Source organism: Pinus tabuliformis, chromosome 5_1 (genome assembly GCF_031772625.1).
Source record: "Pinus tabuliformis cultivar Carrire ecotype Pingquan chromosome 5_1, CPIR1, whole genome shotgun sequence".
Classification (NCBI taxonomy): domain Eukaryota; kingdom Viridiplantae; phylum Streptophyta; class Pinopsida; order Pinales; family Pinaceae; genus Pinus; species Pinus tabuliformis.
In genome coordinates, this window is record NC_142305.1 from 978,334,051 (window position 1) to 978,354,603 (window position 20,553).

Sequence of the window (20,553 nt, forward strand, 5' to 3'; positions counted from 1 at the left end):
AATTTATTCTAGATTTTTGTTGCCACAAATTTTCTTCCTAAATGGCTCTTTCCTCCCAGCTTTGTTGTAGTCATTGTTCCTCTTGCTTACTGTTCTCCGTTAGCCCTTCTTCAATTATGTTTTGTTGGAGAAGTTCCAGTTGGTGTTCCAAGTTTTTTTTATCCGTGATGATGTTGCCAAATGTTTCTCTATTCCATTTTTTATTTCCTCTTTGATATGTTTTAACTTTTGTTGGAAATTATACATTTTGTTTCCAGTTCTGATGGGAATGTAATTCCACAATTGTTTCATTTTTTCAATGAAGTCGTGGTGATCCAACCAGGAGGCCTCGAATTTAAAAGGCTTATTTTGCGGACCAATGGAGATTTGAATCTTGAGAGAGATAGTCCAGTGATTAGAGCTTGCTTGCGGTAGGATCCTCGCCTCCGTTTCCCAGGAGGTAAGATAAGTTTCCTTGGATAAAAGCAAGCAGTCTAAATGGGAGGTTATTTGATGGTCTCCTCCTCTTCTGTTATTCTAGGTGAATAAGCCATTGCTAGTGGGAATATCAATGAGGTTGAGGTTTTCAATGGTGGTGAGGAAAGCCTCAAAGTCCTTATCTAACTTCTGGATACCTCCTTTCTTCTAAGACAAGTTAGTTATCATATTAAAATCACCAGTTATGATTTTGAGAGGGTGGTGCAGAGGGTCAAAGAGATTGGAGATGATTTGGAGCATTTTGATACGATCTGTCACCTTGTGTGGGGCATAAATATTAGTTATGAAAATGGTCTCATTGGTACCTATGATTCTCAGGATCACTCTTATGGAATGGTGAGTGGAAAAAGAGGAAATGAGTTCAAATTTAGAGTTTTTCCAAAATGTCATTACGCCCCTCCGTACCTGTAGTTGTGTTAGCCAACGAGCTGTAAGGCTTGAAGCACAAGTTAAGAAGGAGGGGTGGGTGAGTCGAATCAAGTTTCGTTTCTTGAATTAGCAAGATGATCAGACATGATTCTTTTTTTTAAGATGTGTTTCTTCCCGGGACTATTAAGTCCCATAATATTCCAAGAGATGCAATTCATTGACATGGAGATGGGTATAGAGCCAAAGCCGTTACCTTTCCTTCATTTATTAACTTGGCGCCCAGTTCTTGAAGGAGCTGATTGGTGGTCTTTTGACCTTGCTTTCTGCTGGAGCCTTTGAGGTTGTGTCCTTCTACTGGAATATTGGCTAATATTCCCTTTGAAACTGTGCTTTCTTGTACTAGATGGTAAGATTTGAGTTTTAATTCTTCCTGGAGGAAATAAGCTCCTTCGATTTTTTGTAATTGTTGTTTTGATATGGCATTTATTCCTTTTTGTTTCCATTCCTCTACAATTGTTCTAAGGTCTACCCCCTGTAAAGCTTCCTCTAATGTTTCCTCTATTTCTATTTTCTCCATTTGTGTATCCTCTTGTGTATGGTCCTTTCCTATGTTGGTAATACTTGTATCTCTTTCATCGTGTTCATTGCCTACTGAGTTCATTTCTTCCTCTCCTACTTCATTTGCTATCAGTTCATTAGGATCCATTTTGTCTTTGGTATTGTTCAGTACATTGAACTAATTATGGCATGCTTCTTTAAATAGGTTCTTCTTGGGGATAGCTTTTTTCATGTTGTTCTTGTTCCTGGAGATGACTTTAGTGAATCCTTCGTTGTCTTTTCGTTTACTTGCTTGCTTTTGTGTTTGAGGGGTTTTATTCATTGGATAGTCTCGGAAGAGATGCCCATGCTCATGAAACTTTCTGCATCGGAAGGGAATATGCTCATAATCTATACTTTGCAGTCAGACTGCTTCTCTGAAGTTAATTTAATTGCTTTTGGTAGGGCTCCAGAGACGTCTATATATATGCAAATTCAAGCATAGGAAACATAGTGACCCATTCTGGTGCCTTTAGACATTTTGATGTACTCCCCCAGCTGGTATCCTATTCCTTTTAAGACTAAAGGAGCCCAAAAATCAGTTGGTAAGGAGTAGAGGCCTACACAGACTGGAACCCTAGTAAAATCCTCTTTTTCTGGTGTGAAGTTCTCCCTCTAGAATATCATGTATAAACCGATTGAGTTGTAGAAATAGGGTCCTCCTTCAAAAATTTTGTCTCTATCTTCTAGGAGTTCAAAGATGACTATGCAAAATCCTTTAGAGCTCAACTGAAGTCTGATATCCCCTTTGGGTGTCCATTTTATTTGAAACCACCATTTCAGGGCTCTTTCAGTTGGCCATATGCCCATGAGCTTGCATATAACTTAGTGTTCCTGTATGTATTCTCTGTACTCAGCTACCCCAGGGTCCTGGATTTCTAGTTCTGGGATTTTATTGGCTTTGGGGTTGCAGTTATTCTTAGTCTTTTTCCCCTGATCCTGTGGTTGCTCGTGAAATTTGAAGAATTGACGTTAGCAGGGAAGGATGAGTCTGCGGCCTTGTCTTCTCAAGTATCCTTGGTTATCCTTTTCACTATGTCTTTGTTCCTTTTGGCAGCTCGTTTTGTTGTGGATGAGTGGTTTCTTCTTTGTCAGAGCTTCCTCTTGGTGGCGTACAGAAGGTGGAGCTGGAGGAAAACTTTGTGAAGAATGAAGCTTGGTCTGGTGGCCAACTAGAGACCATATCCTTGAAGGAGCGGGTTCCAGGGTGTTGTTGCGGATCTTCCATGGTTGTCAGGGCATCAAAGGCCTGAACCAGAGGCACGAGGGGAGGTTGCAGAGCACGCACAAACACTAGCACGTCTCAGTCATGATTTCTTTTGTGTTACTATTCAAGGTAGATCTTAATTCACATAGAAATTCAAAATTTATCTACAAAATTGTTATAGTCCTTTGTTGACACATGTTTCAAACTATAAAAAAAATCTTTGTACTGATTAAGGTTGTCTATAGTAGGAGGAAGTGATCAAGAAGAAATATGGAGGAATTGTACCGAAACAACCTCTGATTTCGAAGGTAGAAAATCACGATCTATTTCTTTATTTATGAGGCACTCATGTTGGCATAATCAGATAAGGTCTTTAACTTCAAGATATTCCTCATGGTTTGTAAGGCTCAAGGAAGCAGTATTGTAGTAAGATTTCATTGTAGCATGGTCCTTACCTTTTGTCGATATTTTTCTATCTTTCAACAGTTGTCAAAGAAGCATTAATTAGTTATATGTTATTGCCTTACGACGTTTCCTTTGAAACATTTAGTGCAATTTCTATTTATGATTGAGTTAAAGACATTTTTTTTAAAAACTCCCGCAGGTGCCACTATGCACCACTCTACACCATGAGATTGATTGTTAGAAGAGTAAACAATCGTCTGCCTTCATATTGATATAGTTTCAATTGAATGATGACATATAACCCTCTCTAGATGGTGAGCTTCACTTTAGAATTTGTGTTTTCATTTTGCAGAGGAAAACTCTACTCCTAGGGTTTTTGAGACCGTTGGATCTCACCATTAAGCTCGCCTAATGGACGGGAGACAACATCAAAACCCCTACAACAAAACCATATCAGAACTCAAAGGCATGACCTGCAATAACGATAGGGTTTTCAAGTTCAGCTTCGTGGGATTTGGCCTCAATGGAACAAATTCACCTTTCATTTCCAACTTCACCAATTTACAGTCCCTCGGCTTGTCAACAAACCATTTAATCGGCCAGATGTCGATGGAGCTCCAACATATGGTCAATCTTGTAGTCCTAAATATTTTCGTCAACGAGCTCACGAGTCAGATTCCCCCATCATTAATCCTCTGTGATTATATAAATGCCATAGATCTCCATGATAATAGGATCACAAGCAACATTCACCCGCAATTAGGGCTACTTACGAGGCCGAGTGCATTTGATGTTTCAAAGAAAAAGATACACGATATGATACCACTAACTCTTGTCAATAAAAGTGGGGTTTTTCTACGCTTCAATGAGAGTTCCTTTCTGGGAAACAAGGAATTCTATGGATGCTTGTTATCGATGCCCAAGAGCCACAGGGACTCTATGATGGCCATTGTGGGGATCGAATTAGCAAGCGGTATGCTCAGCGTGGTTGTCAGCTTTACTGCGATTTACATTTGGTTACGTCTGATGGAGTAGGGATACGTTGTGGAAGAGGGGAAGATCATGCATCTAATGTTTGAATATTAACAATAGGGTTGACCTAAGTTTGAAACCCTGTGATGCACACTTGATACTGTAGGTTTTTGTTTTTCTTTTTGGTAATGACTCGTTAGGGTTACTTACTCATCTTGAATAATTAACATAATTAATAAACACACTGTAATGGCAAAGGTTGCAGGGTCTAGGGATTCACGATCGAATCCGAAAATGCCCACTTTGGTTGTTGTGAAGCTTACAACCATGGCATAGTATTTTCATGGTTTGTAACCATTTCTTTTATTAGAGTGAACGAGGTTTTTTAATGGGTTTGTATTCATGAGTAGCAATTGCTACTATTTATCAGATGCTGTAAACTTCCCTTTCATTCCATTTTACAGGGGTTGTAGTCTCTTGGCAAGGGAGATAGATTTTCCTTTGAGTGAATTTGTCCTCTGTGCTGACATGCTTTCATAATGAGAGTAAGGGTACTTCCATGTCACAAAGTTGGAGCTCATCTGTTGTATGTGATTTGAAGATTGAATGTCTTCACTACATATGAGGATTTTGTAAATCTTAATATGAATCATGGATGTCATGACTGTTGTTTATATTGATTGACATGACTTGGAGATTTATCACGCAATTTTGCAGTCATTTTCGCTGAATATTTCTTCCTACTTTGCATCAATCATTCCATACCTTCACAACTTGGCCTTGTTAGTTATCTGAATCGGTGACTTGATTGGTATATCTTATAGCATGCTTGAAATTGATGTGTTGGAAGAATATTTTGTAGCTCAACCACTAATGTATGCAGCCTACTAATTCACATTATAGGAATTATAAAAATTGTTGACAGTACATTCCATTTGGATTTTAATGTTCTATAAACCTTCCAGAGGCCACTTGCAATTAGGTGGAGTTAATGGTTTGAGCAAACCAGCAGCAGTTGAGTGTGATGGGCCAGGGAAAAAAATTGTGTAATATTTTAACTGGATAAATTGTTCAGTAAACAATATTTCATACACATTCACTGACCTATTGCATTCTCTACAACTTTTTGTATGTTATGATGATGATATCTTCATTTTGTCCCTTTGTATGTTAGTATTGTTGATATTTATTGTTATATACTTCTAAGCATGTACATTGGTATCTCTTCTAGCATGCTAGAAATTGATGTGTTGGAAGAATCTTTTGTAGTTCATCCACTAATGTATACAACTTGCTAATTCACATTAAATGAATTGTAAAAATTGTTGATGGCACATTCCATCTGTTGTATGATTTTAATGTTCTATCCACCATCCACAAGCCACTTGCAATATGCTGAGTTAATGGTTTGAGCAAACCAGCATCAGTTGAGTGTGATGGGCGAGGGAAAAATAAATTGTATAAATTTGGATTTCCCTTAATTTTGAGGGTGTTTTATGGATCCCATTTGCTGATACATTTCTGTCGAATGGATGCCTAATTGAATTGCATAAATTTGATGGTTTCCGTACACAACATGATGATTGAATCAAATTGTATTATTATAATAGTTCAACCAAAGTAAATTGTGGTTGATTTTTTTTTTTAAATGGAGAATATGGTTGTAATCTGTAACTATTGTCTAGAAGGGAAAGAACTTTTTTCTGGTTTTGGGAAATCGATCTATGGTTTTCGTTATTTTTAATTGAAGATGAAAATTTCACCTATCATCACATCATAGACAAATCCAAATTTGAGGCAACATATTTGCAATCAACATGAAATCATCTGGGAGTAAACCTTTTTGAGCCAAGGGGAAGGAACCACAATAAAAAAAGAGAACCCCGGCCCAGTGCCAGTAGAGGTTTTGGTCATAATTTTATTTGAAAAATGCTTGAACTTTTCTAAGGAGAGGTGAACATTGATCTTAGAACTATAAACTACTTCTTGATTTCCTAGATTCTTCGCCCACAATAATCTGATATTGCACACCCTGCATCTTCTGAGAGAAGTTTACTAAGAAGTTTTCCCTGGTGCTTTATCTTTCTTCTTTGAGATGTTCTGAGTGCAATCCACATTGGGTGTGATGGCATGTTGAAGTTGTTTTAGGTTGTGGTTTAACATTGGACTAGTGGAAGTTTCTCAGATTTAAGTCAAAGCTTTAGCCATATAATAGGTGGTTTCTGTGAAAAAAATGTATGTTGGATCCAGATAAAGCATTTGGTGCATTGTAACATTTAAAATTTGTTTAACTTTTATACGCACCTAGACATTATTAGGCTTGAGGATGTATACATATAAAGGTCAGATAAATCTGAGTTTAAATGGATTTGTGCTAGTAACTTTTCAGATTTTGTGTAGTTGTATGCATTTTCCCATTCCTAGGTATATTGATATATAATGTGATCTACAGGTTGGGGATGATGAGTTTGGGCGCATGCTTGCTGGCATTCTGAGGAAAAACAATGTCATGAACTGAGGAATTAGATTTGATGTCGATGTCAGAATTTTGTTGGAATTATTTTAAAGATGAATGGGGAGAGAGAATCCATGTTCTACCGCCCAGCACTGACATGATTCTCAAGGAATTAGATCTTGATGCAGTGTTAAACCAAGAGGTTGGTTTTGTATTTTTCAATTGTTTTATTATATACGAGGTTTGTCTCTACAATGCCTGTGACAATTTTCTTTTTTGTCCTTGTGTTTTGGCATCAGTAATTTCACTATGGATCAATAACTCTGATTGCATAGCCAACTAGGTTAGCTCATCTTCCACCCATGGAAATTGTGAGAAAAGGAGGTGCCCTACTATTCTATGACCCAATTATGAAATTTCCTCTTTGGCTCTCTACCGATGAGACCCGCAATCTCAGAATTTTGGATGAAGTGAATTTGATAATGGTGATTTTCCCCTCCTCCACCATGATCTGTGCATATTTTTGGAACTAAGAAATAATTTCATGTCTACAACATCAACAAAGAAATGTCTTTGTTTCGTTGTATTTATCTGACAACCTTGGGTGGGTGTTGTTAATGTGAAATATAAAAATCATGAGTTGGGGGAGCGATTTTTATTTTGAGGTAGCAAAGCTCATGGTTCAAGCATAATTGCATGTCTTTTGCATGTTCTCACTGTGACTTAGGAACTCTACGCCTATTGACATAGAGGAGTGGTTCGTGTTAAATTGTTTAAATGAAGTTAAAGACAACCTGTTACCAAAATGGTTAAAGAGATTAAGGATTTGATTTGAACATTTATATTCTCCGTAGGCCATGTTTTCTATCAAATAATGGTTTCAAATGTATTTCCCATGAGATCTAAAGTGAAAGTACAGTGTGCCCTGTAAAGAGCAAGTTAGCATCTTAGTTTTCACTTTTATAGCTTACTTATTTATTGTTAACCTTGCATATGAATAGTCATGTTTGAAGGAAAACCCTGATGTCAAGTTTGATTATTATCCTCTTGATTGCAAGATCAATGTGACTATGTTAGCAAAACTATATTGTGTTTTGTAAATAAGGCTTTTTCTCAAATATCATGCAGATCCAGATGCCTTTCCCTTTTCACTGCAAAACTTACAAAATGTAATTCTAACGCTATTATGTTTTCTCTATGGGAAAGATTGTAGACCCCCTACCTAGAGGCTAATTCGTCAAATCCAGTGGAGTGTGTGTATACACCTTAATTCTACATGACAGTGGATCCTACCCAATTGTGTGTTCAAACATATGCAGCATCTGATCAGACTTCAAGGAACACATGTATTAGGGTTGTATGTTGTGATGATGATACCTTCATTTTGTCCTTATGTATGTTAGTGTTGTTAATATTTATTGTTATATACTTTTAAGCATGTGCATTGGTATGTCTTCTAGCATGTTGAAAATTGATGTGTTGGAAGAATATTTTGCAGCTCAACCACTAATGTATGCAACCTGCTAATTCACATTAAAGGAATTGTAAAAATGGTTGACAACACATTCCATCTGTTGTAGGACTTTAATGTTCAATCCACCTTCCATGAGCCACTTGCAATTAGGTGAGTTAATGGTTTGAGAAAACTGACAGCAGCTGAGTGTGATGGGTCGGGGAAAAATTTGTATAATATTTGGCTTTCCCTTAATATTCAGCGTGTTTTATGGATCGTAATTGCTGACACATTTCTGTTGAATGGATGCTTAATTGAATTGCATAAAGTTGATTGGTTTCGGTACACAGCATGATGAATGAATCAAATTGTATTATTTCAATAGGTCAATGGAAGTAAATTATGGTTGATTTTTGTTTTGAAATGGAGAATATGGTTGTAATATGTAACTATTGTCTGGATGGGTAAGCATTTTTTTTCTTGTTTTTGGAATTTGATCTATGGTTTTGGTTATTTTTATTTGAAGATGCAAATTTCCCCTATCCTCACATCATAGTCAAATCCAAATTTGAGGCAACAGATCTGCAATCAACATGGAAGCGTCTGGGAGTAATCCTTTTTTTAGCCAAGGGGAAGGAGCCACAATCAAAGAGAACCCCAGACCAGGGCTAGTATAGGTTTTGGTTATAATTTTATTTGAAAATGCTTGAAACATTCTAAGGAGAGGTGAACGTTTATCTTAGAACTATAGGCTGCTTCTTGATTTCCTAGATCATTTTCCCACAATAATCCAAAATTTTGTATCCTGCATATTCTTATAGAAGTCTACTGAGAAGCCATTTTGGCCCTGGTGCTTTACCTTTCTTCTTCGAGAAAACTACTTAATGCAATGCTTCTTTGAAATTGCAGCCACTAGTCCCTTACTGTGATGTCTTTCAAGACTATATTTGGAGTATTATACAGGTTGAATTCTTTAGTACTCATATATGTTTGTTTCCTATCAAAGAATGGGGACTTAACATAATCCCAAGTGTGTACAGCATTTCTGGCCTCCTTCAGTGATTCTGTTTTATGAAAATTTTCCTGGAGATCTTATTACACACTCTTCAAATCTGACAAGCTCCATAAAAGATAAGAGGAGGATTTGGTTAATGTCAAACAAGTGACCACAGAAGTATGTCAATGGAACTAACTTATGTAATCCACATGTATATATAATGTGAGACTACAAAAGTGATCCCTAGAGCAATATTGATAATAAGAAGTGGAGAGAAGAGGAAAAACAAAGCTAAATATTTAGCTACGAACTATAACATAGTCATCCAAGATAAAAGAGTGTAGATGCCATGTAAGAGGACCAGACAATGAGAATCTAGGTGATATGGATGAGTGAGAAGGAAAATGATTATGCATTTTGATGAATGAGTTTAAGGGAGGTGCTTAGGTGTGGGATCATTTTGTAAATCACTATTATATGGCTAATGCTCTAGTAGATGACATCACCTTTTCAAGTGACCAAGGATGGGGATGTAGCTTTGTGATCTTTGATGTTGGGGGAGGGCCGGGGGGGGAGATACTGAATGAAGAAGGCTAATGCTCTGGTGGATGATATCACCTTGCCAAGTGACCAAGGATGGTGGATGATATCACATTGTCAATTGACCAAGGATGGGGGATGTAGCTATGTGATCTTTGGTGTATCTAGATAGGAACTATACATAGTTGTCAAGCCAAAAGATAAAAGAAATGTAGATGCCCTGATACAGTAATAGGACTAGACATTGAAGGTCTTGGTGCTACATGAGAGAGAAATAAAATGACTTTGGATGTTGGTGACCAATGTTGAGGGAGTTTCTTAGATTTGGGCTCTGTTATCACTTAGAATTTTCTCTAGAAGTTATTAGAAGAAATAAAATGACTGAGGTAACCACAAACCAACTTTTGGGCATAGGCTCTAACCAACCTAGGCTCAGAGAGGGCTCTCTCTATGTGATTTAGCTTTGTTTGTTGGGATTCTAAGCTAGTTATGAATGTTCAAAGGGGTTTTTGATTTGTATTGAAGATTGGATGGTGGGATCCTTAAAACAGATGGATAGAATGATGTCTTTAGACCATTTGGCTATGGATTCAACAAAAAGGCATCCGGGCTGGATCAACTCACTAAAGGGAATGTTTAGAGGGCAAGCTAGCAGAGTAAAGTGCAGGTCTTCGAAGTAGGAGGGTGAAATGGTTTTAATCAGGGTGATAGAGAAATTAAGAATTCTAAGACCGAGATATAAAGGAGGAATAGAGGGTAATCAAAACAAAGGGCAATTCAGAATCCTTTGATATGGATTAGCAAGAAACAACCTAAACTAAGGAGAAATTAAGAATTCCTTAACTTAGATATCAGTTGGAAACATTTAAATGCCTAATTGTTAAACAGAGTGTAATTAAACAAATTCTGAGATATTGTTCCAGTTATAGCATTCAGATTCAGAAATACATTAAGATTGTGGAAAAAATTTAAGAAAGATAACGACAACATGAGAAAATACTTGTCTGCACTTTGCTTAACACATGAATCCTGTGAAATATCTTGTCTTTATTCATCAATCCAACTTGTTGGCCCAGTCAGTGATACAATAGCTTTACAGTCTTTTGATCAAGAAGTCTATAGAAATGTCTAAGAATCCACACTACATACTTCGAATTGTGAAGTATTTATACAAAAGTTTATTACAAAATATCCCAAACTAACTTGAGATTTAATCTAGGAAATAAAAATATCTTCTTTCTAGAAGGTAGAGACATCTAATGAACTCCTTCATGTTGTCCCTAGTATTTTGGTGCTATTGGCCTTTATAGTTGGGTTTCTAGCCTTTTATGCTGCTTTGCTGTTTGGTTTTTTACGCTGGAAGCTACATTCACTTTTGGCTTTCATTTGATACACTTTGACACTGATACTCTTTAATCATGTTGACCTGCCTTTACCTTTTACCCTGCTGACTGTACATTAACCTTTTTACTACATTTTACTATAGTAAATCAGTCAATTTTTCCCATAATTCAGCATTAGGTAACTTGATTTTCAACATCCTCCTATATATCTCATCTGCCTCGGTGTACTTAAGAAAAGTAGGCCTAATGATGAATAAGTGTTTCACCTCATGCTCGAGGAAAAACAGGTTTTCAAATGTCTGGTAAAGGACTTTGCCTGTTGGCAATGCCTTTATCGATGATGTACTGGCTTATTCTTTAGCTAGCTCTCTGATTTTGTTGTCATAATCCTGTTGTGTCATGAGCTTGTCATTTATGACCAAGGGACTGGGTAACCATTTCTCTCTCAAAATTTGAAACTTGGCCATAAATCTATCAACTGCTACCTGCATATTTTAACACTTATCCTCCAAGTTTAACATTAATTTTCTCTTGGAAAGGACCTTTCTTACCTCCAAATTTTTTTATGTCCTATCCTCTGTATTCAATCCCTGAAGTTCATACTTGTTTTTACTGTTGAGGAAGTGGATAAGTCTGGTAGCATCTTCAGGCATGTCTCCTAGTTCTTCCTTGACTCTTTGGATAGTTTCTGTAGCTATCTTTATCAAATCTATCTGTTCAAAAATCAATTGAATAGATGGCCAAATATCATTGAAAGAGTCAATGATATTGGCCCATAATAGTTCCTTGGCTTGCCCAAGGGGTTCCTTTAGTGTTATATCTTTCTCCATGGGCTTTAACCTTTCATTCATTCTAGCTGCTTTCTGCACTTCTTCCTTGTGCATGATTTTGGCAAGCTTGCAATCTGTTTCCAAGCTTGTCGTCTTTTCCTTCAACTTATTCATCTCCCTAGCATATATGGACATTTCCTCCATGGCTCTAACCAACGTTGTTGCTTCTTCACCTGATGCACCTGCTGCTGATGTAGACTCTTTTGGAACTGGTTGTGTTGTAGGCATAGGAGTTGTGGGAGCCAATGAGGCTGCCAACATGGAAGGGACTGTTTTTGAGACTGTTGGGATGACATTTGCAGATGTAGTGGCAATATCACTTTGCTTAAATTGAATTAAAGTGTCTAATTCCTTCTCTGTCTCCCTTAATTTATCATTTCAGGACCAGGTCCATCAATTCTTCATGTCTAGTCTGGTTCTCCAAAACTTCTAGTGTTTGGGGATGTTGCAATTGAGGTATCTTCAATTATTTTTTTAGTGTTGCAATGTCATCATTCTTTTTCTTAACAAGCTGTTGAGTGGCTTTAATGTCTTTGGGATCATGTCCCAATTCAATCACTAAGTCTTCCAAAGACTTAATTCTAGTATCATTGGCCTGTGAGGAGGCCTTCTCTAACTGATATTGAGCTGAGATGTTGGTCAATGAATTCTGTAATTGATGGACAACTATGGCTTTACCTATAAGGGTGGAGTAAATCATTTCTCCAGCCTATTTATGAAACTCAATTTGATCTATGGGATGAATATCCCTTGCCATCACTTCAAAATCAATTCTCTTGTAATCTGCCAATGTCCTTGGTTGTTGTGCAATTGGTTTTATGAAGGACATTTGTAGTTTTCCCTCTTTGATGTCGAAAGCAGACATCAACCTGGTCTAATTAGTAGGTTTGAGTTTGAGATACTTAGCATAAGTTTGGGCCTTCAGTTTCTCATTTCTCATCTTGATCTCTTTATATCTATCTTTTATATCCTTATCCTTATCAGCAGGCCCACTGAATGAGGATACTTCTATACTTAGCTGCCTTTCCAAAATCTGGGTTTGTGATGTGGATGGTCCCTGTGTTTCCTCAGATGGAGTTGTTCCTTTACTTCTGTCCAGCTCAGTATCAGTTATTTCTATTGAGCCTTCTATGTCTTCCTGCTCTGAAACATGATTTAGCCTAGGTCTTTTGCTCTGACTGGTCTCATATTGTATATTTTATGTGCCCATTCTTGAACTTGAGGGTTCCTCCCTGGTCCTTTTGGGGTTATTTTCCTCATTCTGAGGACTCTACATGATAAGAGGGGTGCTCATGGTTTCTTCTTGTTGTTCAGGTACCTACAGAAATGAGCTCTCATCAAGTTGTCTTTCTAAGTCACATAAGGTATTCTCTACATCTACCTTTGTATTGTCTCTGTCTACAAGAGTATTTTCCACCCACTCAGATTGATTGGCATATCTTTCTATCTCTGGTATGGGGTGGTGAATATAAGGTCCCAACTTGACCTTCTTTCTCAATATGGTCATAAATTCTTAAGGGTCATACCTCCACATGAAACTCTTTTGGAACTTCATTTGCTACAAAATTTGGTCTACCTCCTCCCCTACCTCTTTAGAATTGGAGATGAAGGGGCCTAACTGGTTTTTTACTTTGAATTGTGATATTTTCTTGGCGGAGACAAAATTTATCTCATCAAATTTCATTATTTGTTTATAGTACTCTAGAGAAAATAACCTCATGGGGAGGTATTTGGGTATTTTATATGGTGCAAGCTGGCAACCATAAATTCTTATCTCTGTGTGGTTTTGGTAAAGGTGCCAATCTCCCACTTTGCTTTGTTTAGACAACTGAAGGGCCCTTTTGATCTCTGGACTTATCCTGGGTGGAGGGCTTCCTGTCAGCATAGTCATGACTGGATGAACAAAAGAATCTATGAAATTTGAATAGGTATATGGTGACTGAAACTTATGGAACAGTGGGGTCCAAAAAATGACATACTTGGGTTGGCCTTTGGTATCCAGCTTCTGAAGGGCGAAAGGAAATTTGTCTGGTTGATAGTATAGGAACATATGGTATAGGACAGATGAGTATTTAAACACTTTCTCATTGTACATCCTGGTGAACTGTGCATGAATTCTCTCAGCTATGAACTCAGCATAATTGTACAAAACAACAGGAGGCTGTCCAGGGGTATAAATTGACATGAAGGCTAGGACAAGCTCATCGACAAATTCATTAGTGGTGCAGCCAAGAACACATGATATCATGGTGATGATTTGTTTTCCCCTTTCGGAGAACATGGCAGAAACATATGGAGGGGGGTCTTTGGGAATATATCGCTCTTCTACAATGAATGTCTGGAATATTTGGGCTAACCTGGATAGACTCAATTTGTAATACTGGTCTAGCAAATCCCCAATGGAGAGTGGGGTTAGGTTTTGACCTAGTTGGATCTACAATATTTCATTAATGGAATCAGCTGTAATGGTGAAAAAAATCTTTTGGTCAGGAGGGGACATAATAGCTCTCAAGTTGGGGATGTAACAGGCATGGCACTGGTGGAAAATTTCAGGGAAAACATGTACCTCTGGGAGTTGGTATTTGGGCAAATTTGACTTCCAAAGGCCAATATCATCAGCATGGTTGAGGTATCTATCCCTACTTAAACAATGGATTTTAAGACGGAGGGTCTGGGTATGTATCCTTAATTTGGAAATCCCTGTCAGCCAAGGGAAGGTGGTCGAGGTCCAAATGGGGAGTTGTGACAGGTCTAACGTCCAAGGCAATAGGGGCAGCCATAATTTAGTTCTTGTGGATTTAAATTTGGCTTTACAGGTTTATTCAGGGGTTTTGAACGGAAACTGGAAACTTTCAGAGGGTTTGGCCGCGGGTTTTCAAATTTAGAGTATTTTTTAATTAATTTTACTTAATTAAAACACTGTACAAGGCTGAACGTTTCCAAATTTGAAAGGGCGAGTGGTAATTTGTGGTGAAATACCTAGAATTGGGTGAATTATCTGCAAATTTGGAGTTCACGACAGCTGCAGAGGTTCGAATGAATCTGGTATGGACTGGGAGGTCGACTGGGGTCTCTGCAACTTTCTTCAGGAGTGAATTCGAAGTTCAAATGGTGAATTCAACGTTTGCAGGAATCACATTGGTTCGCAGAGGTTCACAGAGAAAACGAACGAAAAAAGGTGAAAAAGGGCTTCTCGGCCTTTTTATGGAGCAACAGTTATTTTTTGGCAGGTGATTTCAAATGAACAGTAGGTGGTTTGGCAGGTTGAGCGGGGAGGCGGTTTCCCAGGCCAAAGTACCGCTTTCGCGGGAAGGCAGTATTAAGGAGGGGGCACCCAATCTACTCTAGAGCATGACACGTAGCAGTCAGGGCGTCGGAGAAAACCACTTTATCGGGCGCGTAACGGTCAGCCATCGGACACAGCCGATATGGTTATGGACCGTTGGATGAAGGGGAAGATGATCGGACGACAGTCGGGCAAGGGAGGTGTGCGGGTGATAAGAGCATGGGTGTTGGGGGGGCCAGAGATTTAATCCCTTGCGGTTTGTGATTAATTAATACTTAATCATGGGTTTAATCGATTGGATGGGGTTTTAATGACGGGTTTTATTCATTTTGTCGAGAAAAGGGGTAAATTGTACAGTTTTTATCAAAACTAAGGGTTGGGATATTTATTTAAGGGATTTATTTAATATACGGGGATAGGTATATCGGGAATTTATATAATTAAATTAAAAATTAATATGAAATGTGATGAGTGGAGTGGGTATATCTTTAAGTATAAATGTAAATGTAATATTTGCGCGCTTTATTTACATATACTCAATACTTACGATAAGATGTTTTTGTAGGTTTTTTTTTAATGAAAAGGGCTTTAACATGGAGTTGTTTTTGCTTTTCAGTTTTAACCTTAAGAAAAGGGGTTTTATTAGGGTAATGAGGGGGAGATAAATTTCATGAAGGGGATTCTATCATTTTATGTCCTTAAGTCATTAAGCCGAGGGTCCAGTCCCACCAAAAGTCAGAGAAATGCTCTGAGCCTCTTTGACTTGAAGGATTTAAAGTGCTAGAGCATACTTGTGGATAGGAAATTAGTAAGTAAGGGAAAAATGAATGACGGGGATTTAATCACATTAACTTGCAAACCTTTGTTTTTGTTTCCATAATTGATCATACATATTGAAATATGAGTCTAAGCATGATGCATGTATTTTGATGCAATTAACTTTATACTTTAGCAACCTTTCTTTTACTTACCCATTTACCTATTCTAACATTTTTTCTTCATTTATTTGGGTGCATTTAGGCTAGCAAACCCTTATTCTATCTTTTCTTTAATAAAACAAACTATCTATTTCTAACCTTATATCATCCAAGGGTTCATATTAAACTGATAAGCTCCTTTTATTTTCTCTACCTATCTAATGATCTGCCAAGATTAAACTGTTTGGTCAGATTTTATTCTCTAACTATAAACATAAAATTCAAATCATGATATAATCAAGATTAAAGAGTTTGATTATCATGGATTGTGGCATGAATAACAAGTTTCACACAATCATTATTACGCATAAAAGTAAATAGTAGTGGCATTTAGACTTGCTTACTTTCATGGTCTCTTTTTGTTTTTTGGGGTTCATATATTTTCATTTTTTGACCTTTTCTCATTCTTTTTGTCCTTTGATTTTTCTTTTAGGACATACCCTCTTTACATTTTTTAATTTTTTAATATGGAAAACATTTGCAGAAAGCAAAGGTATGTACAATATTACAAGGCTTAACCTTAATGATTCAAAATTATGACTCCTATTGGTATAGGAACCTAAAAGGCTCATTGTGTCAATCACTATAAAATGGCCAATGCTCTGGTGGGTAGTATCCCTGTCGCATGAAAAGGGATGAGGGGATGCAGTTGTATGATCTTTGGTGTGGGGAGAAAGATATCAAATGAGGAATCTCTACTCTCTTATCATTTAAGGGTGAAGGAAAGAAACTTTGAATAGAAAGGTTGGGCCTTCCTGTTGAAACCAGTGGGTAGTCTGGTGGTTAGATGTATTCGGAGAGGAAGCCACTTCACTAATTGAAGACCCGTGAAGCAAATAAGTCCCCTCTAGTGAACCAACTGATAATTTAGTTAGAAATGAGAAATATACCACTAATTCAATATTATATTTTTTAATAGTTAAAATGGTTTTCTTATAATATCCATATTATGGTTTCTCTTAGAGAGAGCTACAGGAGGTAGAAGCTTTCAACTTATAAGAAATTTACATCATGCATTCTTTATAATTTGGTGCATACCTAAAAACAAATATTATTGAACTGTTCCATGTCTACTTTATCAACCATTAGAATTTAGGAACACCATAATCTCCAATTATAGAGCAACCTAATTAATCTTGTACTTTTTAAAATTAAAAATTGCTTTCTATTATCAAAAAAATCATTATGTTACAAGTGTTTTTTACATTGAAAGGAAGACACCCTCAGTTTTTGTAAATATTTGCTTGGAAAAGATTAATTGTTCTGAAATAAAGGAAAACTTCAAAATTATAAGGTTCTTTTAATTTCTATGATGCGCCTAAAAGCTCTTTTTATTTCTGTCATGCACCTGAACATGATTTGCTCCCAAGTTTCTTATCAGCAACAAGATGCTTATTAATGTTAAGGAGCAAATAACATTAAACTAAAATACCAAAAAATTAAATAGAAAAAAACTTATTACAAATATTGTTCACTTCCTCGTTTCCTCGGGAGGATGTTCCCAATTTTTGTTGATTTTAAAAGGATGTGCCCTTTTCCAAGAAGGATGTAATAGTCTTAGGTTCTTGATATGGACCTGCATGTTTTGGTATTATTAAGCATAGACAAACGTCTTCTAATGTAAAATTCTTGAACTAGGGACATAACATTATCTTGCTAAAGAGATTTGAAGCAGAAGCACTAGTGCAAATGATATCATGTTCAATGTAGAAGAAACATGCATTAGAGGATTTACACAAATAATGTGGGATTGTAAAGGGTGTCAATTGCCTTGCTTGGTCGCTTCTGCATGTGGAGGTGAGTCAAATTCTTGATCAAAGCAACATGAGGATTTGAAATACTTTTTAATGCAAAGAGTCCTCCTTAATTGTGTGATATTGTTTAATAGTGTAGTCCAAATGTTCTATGTTTTTGTATTTTCTTTTTTGGATATATTTTTCAATGGGTCCTCCTTAATTATGTGAGATTATCTTGTATTAGAAGTGGCTTCAGCTACATGATAAAAAAAATGGCAAGGTAAGATTATTCAACCTCGCAATTGTTGATTTCCAAGGTGTGATGTTAAATGAATTGGTAAGACTATAAAGTGTTTGAAAAACTTGAGGTTTCTATTATTTTTGTTGCAACCAAATCTTGGGGATTATAATTTTCTATTTCTGTAAATGTGTAGATTCCACAATGCAATAAAAAGGATGAGTTGGATGACATCAGAATTCTTTATATCCCAGTTATACCTGTCACTAGTCAACAATAGTTGCAGACCAATCCTCTATGTTATAATAACCACAAATTTCTATCATTAGAGGTCAACTGAAGATTATTTTTTTTTTAAGGAATGAAAAGGCTACTCCATCCCCAGTTTGTGTAAATATTTGTTTGGAAAATATTAATGATTCTGACAAAAACGAAAACTTCAAAATTCTATTTTTCTTTAATTTTTGTGATGGACCTGAAAGCTCTTTTAATTTTTTTCATGCACTTGAACATGATTTGCTCCCAAGATTTGTATCAACAACACAATGCCTCTTAATGTTAAGGAGAAAAAAAACATTAAAATAAAAGATAAAATGTTAAATATAAAAAATAAAAAAAACTAACTAACTAACTATTACAAATATTGAACACTTCCTCCTTTCATGGGGAGGATGTTCCCAATTTTTGTTGATTTTAAAAGATCTTCCATTTTCTATGAATGATGTAATATTCTTAGGTTCTTGATATGGACCTGTGTGTTTTGGTATTATTAAGCATAGACAAACATATTCTAATGTAAAATTCTTGAACTAGGAACATAACATTATCTTGCTAAAGAGATTTGAAGCAGAAGCACTAGTGCAAATGATATCATGTTCAATGTAGAAGAAACATGCATTAGAGGATTTGCACAAATAATGTGGGATTGTGAAGGGTGTCAAGTGCCTTGCTTGGTAACCTATGCATGTGGAGGTGAGTTAAGTTCTTCATCAAAACAACATGAGGATTTGAAATATTGTTTAACAAAGAGTTTTAGGCCCTAGACTTCCTAGACATCTAGGCCCTAGTTCTCCAGGTCCATGTACTCGCAATAGAGGCATTAAGGTCAAAGTGGATTTCTTTGAAACTCCACATTCCCTCTTCCCTAAAGCATCGATGGAACAAAACCCTAATTTAGATTCAATTCAACATTATCCCAGATAATCAAAACCAAATAATTTTATGAGTGGTCAGTGCTAACCTAGCTAATGAGTTGTTACAATCTAAATGGAAATTATATTTGGCAAACGGACATGTTAGTATTGTCTGGTAAATTTGCTTGGCTTCTTTCCTCACATGAAATGACCTACTCATAACTCTTTGATAGAACACTCTTTCACGGCTAGAGGAGGACTTTACCTTAGATGATGGACATTAAAAATCTATCATGACGAGGAGTAACCTATTATCATAACAATTGGTTTAAACTTTTATTTTTCCCGCAAACATTTGTCAACATAGATATAAATAAGAGTATTCCATAGGCCATTCAACTCAATCCATGTGATTTGATATGCACATCCATTATGGAGGAACGCCAAAAGATAGTAAGACAGAATAGGGTTATCCCCAAATTTTGATTAGATTTCAAACCCTAACAATTAATAAGATAAAACTCCTAACAAAAGACAGAAAGATGAGCCTTACAATGTTACTTTGCAACATGCAGTGCAATTGCTAGTTTTGATTTTGTTTTATTAGTCTTTGTCGTCTACGACATAAGACTATTAGTAATAAAAATTTTAATCTTTACATTAGTTCACACATAAATAAAACTTTTTAACCTAATTTTTTACAATTTCTTTAATTATTAATCTTTATATTAGTTCACACATAAATAAAACGTTTTAACCTGAACTTTTCCATTTTCTTTAATATTATTTGAACCTATTTAAACTTATCAAATAAGTATAACCAATTTTCATTGTCTTATTTGACCTCTTGTCAAGGCACTAGTCTATATTCTCCACTAATTCCAAAGTTATAAGGGTTTGCACCATTCCTATTTTACCTCTTGTGTGGCACTGGTCTATATTCTCCACTAATTCCATAAGTTAAAAGGATTTGCACCATTCCTAATTTTTTTCCAAAAAAAGTAATGCTAAATAATACTAACATTACTTCAATAACATTAACTGTTTTTACTTTATGTTTAAAAAAAAATGAAAAACCTACCTTTCTTCCCTCCAATGTTTGTTGGAGTAGCAATTTGGCCACCGGAATGTAAACAACTTGGTTATTGATGGAATGGCAGTTTGGCCACTATACATCACACGTTGTCCATGGTAATTTCTTCGTATAAGTCTATGGAAACTTGAAGTTGAAGAATTGCACAGTTGCCAGGGGATGAAGAATTACTCGTCGGACAGAGGGTGAGGAAGGCATGCGTGCCTTTAACAGATTCTTGCTTCATCACTTCGACATACTTTTATTCATACATCTAGAACCTGCACATGACACAATGATAGAGAACTTGTTAGAACCTGCACATGACACAATGATGGAGAACATGTTAAGTGTAAATTTAACGTCGCAACTTCAAGGTGAATTTACTATAAACTTAATAAAAGGTCAATGGAAAATGTATCCATTTTATTTGTTTTAACTATCTCCATTTATATGGCATTATAGA

At 36.4% G+C, this 20,553-nt stretch overlaps 1 pseudogene; it reads left to right on the plus strand.

Moving 5' to 3' along the window:
* Nucleotides 1–3,348: 3,348 nt before the first annotated feature.
* On the plus strand, nucleotides 3,349–4,707 carry LOC149168003 (receptor-like protein 44 pseudogene; annotated as a pseudogene).
* Nucleotides 4,708–20,553: the final 15,846 nt, after the last annotated feature.